Here is a 12,817-nt window from a genome sequence, read left to right on the forward strand (position 1 = left end):
GTTTGAATCATATCTTTTCTTGTTAGGCAAGTCATTAATTTTTACAATCATATCTTTTCAAATTGTTTTCAAATCATATCTTTTAAATTTGTTTTCAAATCATATCTTCTCAATCACATCTTTTTAAAACCATAACTTTTCAATCAAATCTTTTTAACCTCATCTTTTTCAAAATAGTTTTCAATCAAATCTTTTTGATTTCTAATTTCAAAATCTTTTTCAAAAATCAATTGATTTCTTTTTCACTTTGAATTTTCGAAAATTTTCAATCAAATTTTTAAAATGTTTTCAAAATCTTTTGATTGAATTTTCGAAAATTCTCTTCCCTCCTTCCCACATCCTACTATTTATGGAGTACCACTCCTTCTAAATGCACAATTCGAACCTTATCTAATTAAAGTTCGAATTCTTCTTCTCCTTCTTCTTTCTATTTCTCTTTTCCTCTGACACTTCAAGGAATCTCTGTACTGTGACATAGAGGATTCCACATTTTCTTTTTCTCTTCTCTCTCATATGAGTAGGAGCAGAGACAAAGGCATTCTTGTTGAAGCTGATCCTGAACCTGAGAGGACCCTGAAGAGAAAGCTAAGAAAAGCCAAAACACAACTCTCTTTAGAGGACCTGACCGAATTCTTCAAGGAAGAAGAACCCATGGCAGCCGAAAACAACAACAATGCCAACAATGCAAGGAAGGTGCTGGGTGACTTCACTGCACCTACTCCTGATTTCTATGGGAGAAGCATCTCTATCCCTGCCATTGGAGCAAACAACTTTGAGCTTAAGCCTCAATTAGTTTCTCTAATGCAACAGAATTGCAAGTTCCATGGACTTCCAATGGAAGATCCTCATCAGTTCTTAGCTGAATTCTTGCAAATCTGTGACACAGTCAAGACTAATGGGGTTAACCCTGAGGTCTACAGACTGATGCTATTCCCTTTTGCTGTAAGAGACAGAGCTAGAATATGGTTGGATTCTCAACCTAAAGAAAGCCTGGACTCTTGGGAAAAGCTAGTCAATGCCTTCTTGGCAAAGTTCTTTCCACCACAAAGATGAAGTAAGCTTAGAGTGGAAGTCCAAACCTTCAGACAGAAGGATGGAGAATCCCTCTATGAAGCTTGGGAAAGATACAAACAATTAATCAGAAGATGTCCTTCAGACATGCTTTCTGAATGGAGCATCATAGGTATTTTCTATGATGGTCTATCTGAACTATCCAAGATGTCTTTGGATAGCTCTGCTGGAGGATCTCTTCATCTGAAGAAGACGCCTACAGAGGCTCAGGAACTAATTGAAATGGTTGCAAATAACCAATTCATGTACACTTCTGAAAGGAATCCTGTGAACAATGGGACTAGTCAGAAAAAAATGAGTTCTTGAGATTGACACTCTGAATGCCATACTGGCTCAGAATAAGATATTGACTCAACAAGTCAATTTGATTTCTCAAAGTCTGTCTGGAATGCAAAATACACCCGGCAGTACTAAGGAAGCTTCATCTGAGGAAGAAGCTTATGATCCTGAGAACCCTTCCATGGAAGAGGTGAATTACCTAGGAGAACCCTATGGAAACACCTATAATTCTTCATGGAGAAATCACCCAAATTTCTCATGGAAGAATCAAGAGAGACCTCAACAAGGTTTCAATAACAATAATGGTGGAAGAAATAGGCTCGGCAGTAACAAGCCTTTTCCATCATCTTCTCAGCAACAGACAGAGAGTTCTAAGCAGAATACCTCTGACTTAGCAACAATGGTCTCTGATCTAATCAAAACCACTCAAAGTTTCATGAATGAAACAAGGTCCTCCATCAGAAATTTGGAAGGACAAGTGGGACAGCTGAGCAAGAAAATTACTGAACTCCCTCCTAGTACTCTCCCAAGTAATACAGAAGAAAATCCAAAAGGAGAGTGCAAAGCCATAACCATGGCCGAATATGGAGAGGAAAGAGAGGAGGTGGATGCCACTGAGGAAGACCCCAATGGGCGTGCACCAATCTCCTCTGAGTTCCCCAATGAGGAACCATGGGAATCTGAGGCTCAAAATGAGACCATAGAGATCCCATTGGACTTACTTCTGCCATTCATGAGCTCTGATGAGTATTCTTCCTCTGAAGAGGATGAGTATGTCACTAAAGAGCAAGTTGCTAAATACCTTGGAGCAATCATGAAGCTAAATGACAAGTTATTTGGAAATGAGACTTGGGAGAATGAACCTCCCTTGCTCACCAAAGAACTGGATGACTTGTCTAGGCAGAAACTGCCTCAAAAGAGGCAAGATCCTGGGAAGTTTTCTATACCTTGTACCATAGGCACCATGACCTTCAAGAAGGCCATGTGTGACTTAGGGTCAAGTGTAAACCTCATGCCCCTCTCTGTAATGGAGAAATTAGGGATCCTTGAGGTGCAAGCTGCAAGAATCTCATTAGAGATGGCAGACAATTCAAGAAAACAAGCTCATGGACTTGTAGAGAATGTTTTGGTGAAGATTGAAGACCATTACATTCCTACTGACTTCATAGTCCTAGAGACAGGGAAGTGCATGGATGAATCCATCATCCTTGGCAGACCCTTCCTAGCCACAGCAAAGGCTGTGATTGATGTTGATAGAGGAGAGTTGATCATTCAAGTGAATGAAGAATCCTTGGTGTTTAAGGCCCAAGGACATCCCTCTATCATCATGGAGAGGAAGCATGAAGAGCTTCTCTCAAAACAGAGCCAAGCAGAGCCCCCACAGTCAAACTCTAAGTTTGGTGTTGGGAGGCCACAACCAAACTCTAAGTTTGGTGTTGAACCCCCACATTCAAACTCTAAGTTTGGTGTTGGGAGGTTCCAACACGGTTCTGAGTATTTCTGAGGCTCCATGAGAGTCCTCTGTCAAGCTAATGACATTAAAGAAGCGCTTGTTGGGAGGCAACCCAATGTTTTATAGTTAACTATTTCCTTTTGTTATTTTATCTTTTTTGTAGGTTGATGATCATAAGAAGTCACAAAAACAACGAAAAAAGCAAAAACAGAATAAAAAACAGGAAGAAAAACAGCACACCCTGGAGGAGAAGAAGCTGGCGTTCAAACGCCAGTAATGCTAGCTGTTGGGCGTTTAACGCCCAGTCTGGCACCATTCTGGGCGTTTAACGCCAGAAAGGGGCACCAGACTGGCGTTAAACGCCAGTAAAGGGCAACAACCTGGCGTTAAACGCCAGGAATGGGTACCAGCCCGGCGTTTAACGCCAGAAATGGCTCAAAACGTGGATTTTGATGCCACTTGGTGCAGGGATGACTTTTCCTTGACACCACAGGATCTGTGGACCCCACAGGACCCCACCATCACTCTCTCTCTTCTTCCCCCACTCACCAATCACCTCAATACCTCTTCCCCAAAAACCTTTCACCTATCAAATCCCATCTTTCTCTTCACCACTCACATCCATCCTTCATAAAACCCCACCAACCTCACCCTTCAAATTCAAACCACTTTCCCTCCCAAACCCACCCTCCATGGCCGAACCATTACACCCCTCTCTCCTATATATACCCTTCTTCAACCCTTCATTTTCACACAACCTAAACACCCTTTCTTTCCCTTCTTGGCCGAAAACACAAACCTTCCCCCTCTTCCTCATTTCTTCTTCTTCTATTCTCTTCTTTCTTCTTTTGCTCGAGGACGAGCAAACATTTTAAGTTTGGTGTGGTAAAAGCGTTGCTTTTTCATAACCATTTATGGCATCCAAGGCCGGAGAAACCTCTAAAAAGAGGAAAGGGAAGGCAAAAGCTTCCACCTCCGAGTCATGGGAGATGGATAGATTCCTCTCAAGGGTGCATCAAGTCCACTTCTATGAAGTTGTGGCCTTGAAGAAGGTGATCCCCGAAGTCCCCTTTTCACTCAAAAAGGGTGAATATCCGGAGATCCGCCATGAGATCCGAAGAAGAGGTTGGGAAGTACTCACCAACCCCATTCAACAAGTCAGAATCTTGATGGTTCAAGAGTTCTATGCCAATGCATGGATCACAAAGAACCATGACCAAAGTGTGAACCCGAATCCAAAGAATTATCTCACTATGGTTCGGGGGAATACTTGGATTTTAGTCCGGAGAGTGTGAGGGTGGCGTTCAACTTGCCTATGATGCAAGGAGATGAGCATCCTTACACTAGAAGGGTCAACTTTGATCAAAGGTTGGACCAAGTCCTCACAATCATATGTGAAGAGGGCGCACAATGGAAGCAAGATTCAAGAGGAAAGCCGGTTCAATTGAGAAGGCATGACCTCAAGCCCGTGGCTAGAGGATGGTTAGAGTTCATACAACGCTCAATCATTCCCACTAGCAACCGGTCCGAAGTTACCATAGACCGGGCTATCATGATCCATAGCATCATGATTGGAGAAGAAATAGAGGTTCATGAGGTTATAGCCCAAGAACTCTACAAGGTGGCGGACAAGACCTCCACTTTGGCAAGGTTAGCCTTTCCTCATCTCATCTGTCACCTCTGTCATTCAGTTGGAGTTGACATAGAGGGAGATATCCCCATTGATGAGGACAAGCCCATCACCAAGAAAGGATGGAGTACACAAGAGACCCCTCTCACCATGAGATCCCTGAGATTCCTCAAGGGATGCACTTTCCTCCACAAAATTATTGGGAGCAATTAAACACCTCCCTAGGAGAATTGAGTTCCAACATGGGACAACTAAGGGTGGAGCATCAAGAACACTCCATTCTCCTCCATGAAATTAGAGAAGACCAAAGAATCATGAGGGAGGAGCAACAAAGACAAGGAAGAGACATTGAGGAGCTCAAGCACTCCATAGGATCTTCAAGAGCAAGAAAGAGCCGCCATCACTAAGGTGGACCCGTTCCTTGATTTCCTTGTTCTTTATTCTTCTGTTTTCGATTTTTGTGCTTATGGTTATCCATGTTTGTGTCTTGTGATCATTAGTGTCTTAGTGTCTATGCCTTAAAGTTATGAATGTCCTATGAATCCATCACCTTTCTTGAATAAAAATGTGCTTAATTGAAAAGGAAAGAATTGCATGAATTCTGAATTTTATAATAGTTTAATTATTTTGATGTGGTGGCAACACTTTTGTTCTTTGAATGTATGCTTGAACAGTGCATATGTCTTTTGAACTTGTGGTTCATGAATGTTGGCTCTTGAAAGAATGATGAAAAGGAGACATGTTACTGAGGATCTGAAAAATCATTAAAATGATTCTTGAAGCAAGAAAAAGCAGTGAATACAAAAAAAAAAAAAAGAGAAAGAAGAAAAAAAAAACCGAAAAAAAAAAAGAGAGAGAAGAGAAAGAAAGAAATAAAGTTGTGATCCAAGGCAAATAAGAGTGTGCTTAAGAACCCTGGACACCTCTAATTGGGGACTTTAGCAAAGCTGAGTCACAATCTGAAAAGGTTCACCCAATTATGTGTCTGTGGCATGTATGTATCCGGTGGTAATACTGGAAGACAGAGTGCTTTGGGCCACAGCCAAGACTCAATAAATAGCTATGTTCAAGAATCATCATACTTTACTAGGAGAATCATTAACACTATCTGGATTCTAAGTTCCTAAAGAAGCCAATCATTCTGAATTACAAGGGATAGAGTGAGATGCCAAAACTATTCAAAGACAAAAAGTTAAAAGCCCCGCTCATCTAATTAATACTGATCTTCATAGATGTTTTTGGAGTTCATTGCATATTCTCTTCCCTTTATCTTATTTGATTTTCAGTTGCTTGGGGACAAGCAACAATTTAGTTTGGTGTTGTGATGAGCGGATAATTTGTATGCTTTTTGGCACTGTTTTTAGTATTTTTAGTATGATCTAGTTAGTTTTTAGTATATTTTATTAGTTTTTAGTTAAAATTCACTTTTCTGGACTTTACTATGAGTTTGTGTGTTTTTCTGTGATTTCAGGTATTTTCTGGCTGAAATTGAGGGACCTGAGCAAAAATCTGATCCAGAGACTCAAAAGGACTGCAGATGCTGTTGGATTCTGACCTCCCTGCACTCGAAGTGGATTTTCTGGAGCTACAGAAGCCCAATTGGCGCGCTCTCAACGGCGTTGGAAAGTAGACATCCTGGGCTTTCCAGAAATATATAATAGTCCATACTTTGCCCAAGATTTGATGGCCCAAACCGGCGTTCAAAGTCACCTCAAGAAATTCCAGCGTTAAACGCCGGAACTGGCACCTAATTGGGAGTTAAACGCCCAAACTGGCACTAAAGCTGGCGTTTAACTCCAAGGAGAGTCTCTACACGAAATTTCTTCATTGCTCAGCCCAAGCACACACCAAGTGGGCCCGGAAGTGGATTTTATGTCATTTACTCATCTATGTACTAGTCTTCTATAAGTAGGACCTTTTACTATTGTATTAGGGAGCCTTTTGATCATGTTTTTATGATTGAACCCTCTTTGGGAGGCTGGCCATTCGGCCATGCCTAGACCTTGTTCTTATGTATTTTCAACGGTGGAGTTTCTACACACCATAGATTAAGGTGTGGAGCTCTGCTGTACCTCGAGTATTAATGCAATTACTATTGTTCTTCCATTCAATTCCGCTTGTTCTTTTACCAAGATATCACTTGTTCTTCAACATGATGAAGGTGATGATTGACGCCCATCACCATTCTCACCCCATGAACAGGTGACTGACAACCATTCTTGTTCTACAAGCATCTGAGGCTTAGTGAATATCTCTTGGATTCCTGATTGCACGATGCATGGTTGATCGCCTGACAACCGAGTGCTCGCCTGACAAACGAGCCAGCCATTCCGTGAGATCAGAGTCTTCGTGGTATAGGCAAGAACTGATGGCGGCATTCAAGAGAATCCGGAAGGTCTAACCTTGTCTGTGGTATTCTGAGTAGGATTCAATGACTGAATGACTGTGACGTGCTTCAAACCTGTAACCTACTGGGCGTTAGTGACAGACGCAAAAGAGTGATTCTATTCCGGTAGGGGAGGGAACCAAACCGGTGATTGGCAGTACTGTGACAGAGTGCGTGCATTAGCTTTCACTGCGCGGATGGGAGGTAGCTGCTGACAACAGTGAAACCCTACACGAGCTTGCCATGGAAAGGAGTAAGAAGGATTGGATGAAGGCAGTAGGAAAGCAGAGAGACGGAAGGGAAGGCATCTTCATACACTTGTCTGAAGCTCTTACACCAATGATATACATAAGTATCACTATCTTTATCTTTATATTATTTTCGTTCATCATCATATACATTTGAGTTTGCCTGACTAAGATTTACAAGATGACCATAGCTTGCTTCAATGCTAACAATCTCCGTGGGATCGACCCTTACTCACGTAAGGTATTACTTGGACGACCCAGTGCACTTGCTGGTTAGTTGTGTGAAGTTGTAGTGTTCACAATTTCGCGCACCAGAATCCCTCTATGAAGCTTGGGAAAGATACAAACAATTGATCAGAAAGTGTCCCTCTGACATGCTTTCTGAATGGAGCATCATAGGTATTTTCTATGATGGTCTGTCTGAACTGTCCAAGATGTCATTGGACAGCTCTGCTGGAGGATCTCTTCACCTGAAGAAGATGCCTACAGAAGCTCAAGAGCTCACTAAAATGGTTGCAAATAACCAATTCATGTACACTTCTGAAAGGAATCCTGTGAACAATGGGACAAATCAGAAGAAAGGAGTTCTTGAGATTGACACTCTGAATGCCATACTGGCTCAGAATAAAATATTGACTCAGCAAGTCAATTTGATTTCTCAAAGTCTGTCTGGAATGCAAGCTGCACCAGGCAGTACTAAGGACGTCTCATCTGAAGAAGAAGCTTATGATCCTGAGAACTCTTCAATGGAAGAGGTGAATTACATGGGAGACCCCTATGGAAACACCTATAATTCTTCATGGAGAAATCATCCAAATCTCTCATGGAAGGATCAACAGAGACCTCAACAAGGTTTCAACAACAATAATGGTGGAAGAAACTGGTTTAGCAATGGCAAGCCTTTTCCATCATCTTCTCAGCAACAGACAGAGAATTCTAAGCAGAACCACTCTGACTTAGCAACCATGGTCTCTGATCTAATCAAAACCACTCAAAGTTTCATGACTGAAACAAGGTCCTCCATTAGAAACTTGGAGGCACAAGTGGGACAGTTGAGTAAGAAAGTTACTGAACTTCCTCCTAGTACTCTTCCAAGCAATACAGAAGAGAATCCAAAAGGAAACTGCAAGGCCATTAACATGATCCACATGGCCGAACTAGGAGAGGTGGGAGAGGCAGTGAACGCCACTGAGGAAGACCTCAATGGACGTCCACTGGCCTCCAATGAGTTCCCTAATGAGGAACCATGGGAATCCGAGGCTCACACTGAGACCATAGAGATTCCATTGGATTTACTTCTGCCATTCATGAGCTCTGATGAGTATTCTTCCTCTGAAGAGGATGAATATGTCACTGAAGAGCAAGTTGCTAAGTACCTTGGAGCAATCATGAAGCTAAATGACAAGTTATTTGGTAATGAGACTTGGGAGAACGAATCTCCTTCGCTCACCAAAGAACTGGATGACTTGTCTAAGCAGAAATTACCTCAAAAGAGACAAGATCCTGGGAAGTTTTAAATACCTTGTACCATAGGCACCATGACCTTTAAGAAGGCTCTGTGTGACCTAGGGTCAAGCATAAACCTCATGCCTCTCTCTGTAATGGAGAAGCTAGGGATCTTTGAGGTGCAAGCTGCAAGAATCTCACTAGAGATGGCAGACAATTCAAGAAAACAAGCTTATGGACTTGTAGAGGATGTTCTGGTAAAGATTGAAGACCATTACATCCCTGCTGATTTCATAGTCCTAGAGACTGGGAAGTGCATGGATGAATCCATCATCTTTGGCAGACCCTTCCTAGCCACAGCAAAAGCTGTGATTGAAGTGGACAGAGGAGAATTGATCATTCAAGTGAATGAAGAATCCTTTGTGTTTAAGGCTCAAGGATATCCCTCTGTCACCATGGAGAGGAAGCATGAAAAGCTTCTCTCAAAACAGAGTCGAACAGAGCCCCCACAGTCAAACTCTAAGTTTGGTGTTGGGAGGCCACAACCAAATTCTAAGTTTGGTGTTGAACCCCCACATTCAAACTCTAAGTTTGGTGTTGGAAGGTTCCAACATTGCTCTGAGTATCTGTGAGGCCCCATGAGAGCCCTCTGTCAAGCTACTGACATTAAAGAAGCGCTTGTTGGGAGGCAACCCAATGTTATATTTAATCAATTTCCCTTTGTTATTTTATGTTTTCTTTAGGTTGATGATCATGAGAAGTCACAAAATCAATTGAAAAAGCAAAAACAGAATGAAAAACAGAAAGAAAAACAGCACACCCTGGAGGAAGACCTTGCTGGCGTTTAAATGCCAATAAGGGCAGCAAATGGGCGTTTAACGCCCAGTCTGGCACCATTCTGGGCGTTTAACGCCAGAAAGGGGCACCAGACTGGCGTTAAACGCCAGGAAAGGGCAAGAAGTTGGCGTTAAACACCAGAAATGGGCACCAGCCCGGAGTTTAACACCAGAATTGGCATGAAGAGCATTTTTGCTCACCACATGGTGCATGGATGAATTTTCCTTGACACCTCAGGATCTGTGGACCCCACAGGATCCCTACCTACCCCACCACCCTCTCTCTTCTTCTTCACCCATTCACCAATCACCTCAACCACTCTTCCCCAAAAACCCCTCACCTATCAAATCCCATCTTTCTCTTCACCACTCACATCCATCCTTCATAAAATCCCACCTACCTCACCATTCAAATTCAAACCACTTTCCCTCCCATAGCCGAAACCTACCCCTCTCTCAACCCCTATATAAACCCATCTTCACCCCTTCATTTTCACACATCCTAAACACTACTTCTCCCCCTTTGGCCGAACCACAAAGCCATCTCCATCTCCTCTATTTCTTCTTCTTCTACTCTCTTCTTTCTTCTTTTGCTCGAGGACGAGCAAACCTTCTAAGTTTGGTGTGGTAAAAGCATTGCTTTTTGTTTTTCCATAACCATTTACGGCATCCAAGGCCGGAGAAACCTCTAGAAAGAGGAAAGGGAAGGCAAAAGCTTCCACCTCTGAGTCATGAGAGATGGAAAGATTCATCTCAAGGGTGCATCAAGACCACTTCTATGAAGTTGTGGCCTTGAAGAAGGTGATCCCCGAGGTCCCTTTCAAACTCAAAAAGAGTGAATATCCAGAGATCCGACATGAGATCCGAAGAAGAGGTTGGGAAGTTCTTACCAACCCCATTCAACAAGTCGGAATCTTAATGGTTCAAGAGTTCTATGCCAATGCATGGATCACCAAGAGCCATGATCAAAGTGTGAACCCGAACCCAAAGAATTGGCTTACAATGCTTTGGGGGAAATGCTTAGATTTTAATCCAGAAAATGTAAGGTTGGCATTCAACTTGCCCATGATGCAAGGAGATGAACACCCTTACACTAGAAGGGTTAACTTTGATCAAAGGTTGGACCAAGTCCTCATAGACATTGGTGAAGAGGGCGCTCAATGGAAGAGAGATTCAAGAGGGAAGCCGGTTCAACTGAGAAGGCATGACCTCAAGCCCGTGGCTAGGGGATGGTTGGAGTTTATCCAACGCTCAATCATTCCCACTAGCAACCGGTCTGAAGTTACTATAGACCGGGCTATCATGATTCACAGCATCATGATTGGAGAGGAAGTAGAAGTTCATGAGGTCATATCCCAAGAACTTTATAAGGTGGCGGACAAGTCCTCTACCTTGGCAAGGTTAGCCTTTCCTCATCTCATTTGTCACCTCTGTTATTCAGTTGGAATTGACATTGAGGGAGACACCCTCATTGATGAGGACAAGCCCATCACTAAGAAAAGGATGGAGCAAACAAGAGATCCCACTCATCATGAAATCCCTGAGATACCTCAAGGGATGCACTTTCCTCCACAAAACTATTGGGAGCAAATCAACACCTCCCTAGGAGAATTGAGTTCCAACATGGGACAACTAAGGGTGGAGCACCAAGAACATTCCATCCTCCTCCATGAAATTAGAGAAGATCAAAGAATCATGAGAGAGGAGCAACAAAGGCAAGGAAGAGACATTGAGGAGCTCAAGCACTCCATAAGATCTTCAAGAGGAAGAATAAGCTGCCATCACTAAGGTGGACCCATTCTTTAATCTCCTTGTTCTTTATTTTCCTGTTTTTCGAATTTTAATGCTTATGTTTATCTATGTTTGTGTCTTATGATCATTAGTGTCTTAGTGTCTATGCCTTAAAGTTATGAATGTCCTATGAATCCATCACCTTTCTTAAATGAAAAATATTCTTAATTGAAAAAGAGAAGAATTGCATGAATTTTAAATTTTATAACAGATTAATTATTTTGATGTGGTGGCAATACTTTTGTTTTCTGAATGTATGCTTAAACAGTGCATATGTCTTTTGAATTTGTTGTTCATGAATGTTGGCTCTTGAAAGAATGATGAAAAAGGAGACATGTTACAGAGGATCTGAAAAATCATAAAAAAATGATTCTTGAAGCAAAAAAAAAAAAGCAGTGAATATTCAAAAAAAAAAGACAAAAAAAAGAAAAAGAAAAAGAAAAAGAAAAGAAAGAAAAAAATAAAGTTGTGATCCAAGGCAAAAAGAGTGTGCTTAAGAACCCTGGACACCTCTAATTGGGGACTCTAGCAAAGCTGAGTCACAATCTAAAAGGTTCACCCAGTTATGTGTCTGTGGCATGCATGTATCCGGTGGTAATATTGGAAGACAGAGTGCTTTGGGCCACGGCCAAGACTCATAAAGTAGCTGTGTTCAAGAATCATCATACTTAACTAGGAGAATCAATAACACTATCTGGATTCTGAGTTCCTAGAGAAGCCAATCATTCTGAATTTCAAAGGATAGAGTGAGATGCCAAAACTATTCAGAGGCAAAAAGCTAAAAGCCCCGCTCATCTAATTAATACTGATCTTCGTAGATGTTTTTGGAATTCATTGCATATTCTCTTCTTTTTATCTTATTTGATTTTCAGTTGCTTGGGGACAAGCAACAATTTAAGTTTGGTGTTGTGATGAGCGGATAATTTATACGCTTTTTGGCATTATTTTTAGTATGTTTTTAGTATGTTTTAGTTAGTTTTTAGTATATTTTTATTAGTTTTTAGTTAAAATTCACTTTTCTGGACTTTACTATGAGTTTGTGTGTTTTTCTATGATTTCAGGTATTTTCTGGCTAAAATTGAGGGACCTGAGCAAAAATCTGATTCAGAGGCTGAAAAGGACTGCAGATGCTGTTGGATTCTGACCTCCCTGCACTCGAAGTAGATTTTCTGGAGCTACAGAATCCCAATTGGCGCTCTCTTAACGGCGTTAGAAAGTAGACATCCTGGGCTTTCCAGAAATGTATAATAGTCCATACTTTTCCCGAGATTTGATGGCCCAAACCGGCGTTCCAAATCAGCTCAAGAATGCCCGGCGTTAAACGCCGGAACTGGCACAAGAATAGGGAGTTAAACGCCCAAACTGGCACAAAAGCTGGCGTTTAACTCCAAGAAAAGTCTCTACACATGAAAGCTTCAATGCTCAGCCCAAGCACACACCAAGTGGGCCCAGAAGTGGATTTTTACGTCATTTACTCATCTTTGTAAACCCTAGGCTACTAGTTCTCTACAAATAGGACCTTTTGCTATTGTATTTTGAATCTTTTGATCATTTTTCGATCTTAGGATCATCTTTGGACGTCTAGTTCTTAGATCATGGGGGGCTAGCCATTCGGCCATGCCTAGACCTTGTTCTTATGTATTTTCAACGGTGGAGTTTCTACACACCATAGATTAA

At 41.8% G+C, this 12,817-nt stretch overlaps 1 non-coding gene across 1 annotated transcript; it reads right to left on the reverse strand.

The window, feature by feature from the left end:
- Positions 1-1,056: 1,056 nt before the first annotated feature.
- Positions 1,057-1,164, reverse strand: LOC130984078 (small nucleolar RNA R71). The gene has a single exon (XR_009088036.1). It is a non-coding gene; the product is annotated as a small nucleolar RNA R71 (small nucleolar RNA).
- Positions 1,165-12,817: the final 11,653 nt, after the last annotated feature.

Source organism: Arachis stenosperma, chromosome 5, assembly GCF_014773155.1.
Source record: "Arachis stenosperma cultivar V10309 chromosome 5, arast.V10309.gnm1.PFL2, whole genome shotgun sequence".
NCBI lineage: Eukaryota > Viridiplantae > Streptophyta > Magnoliopsida > Fabales > Fabaceae > Arachis > Arachis stenosperma.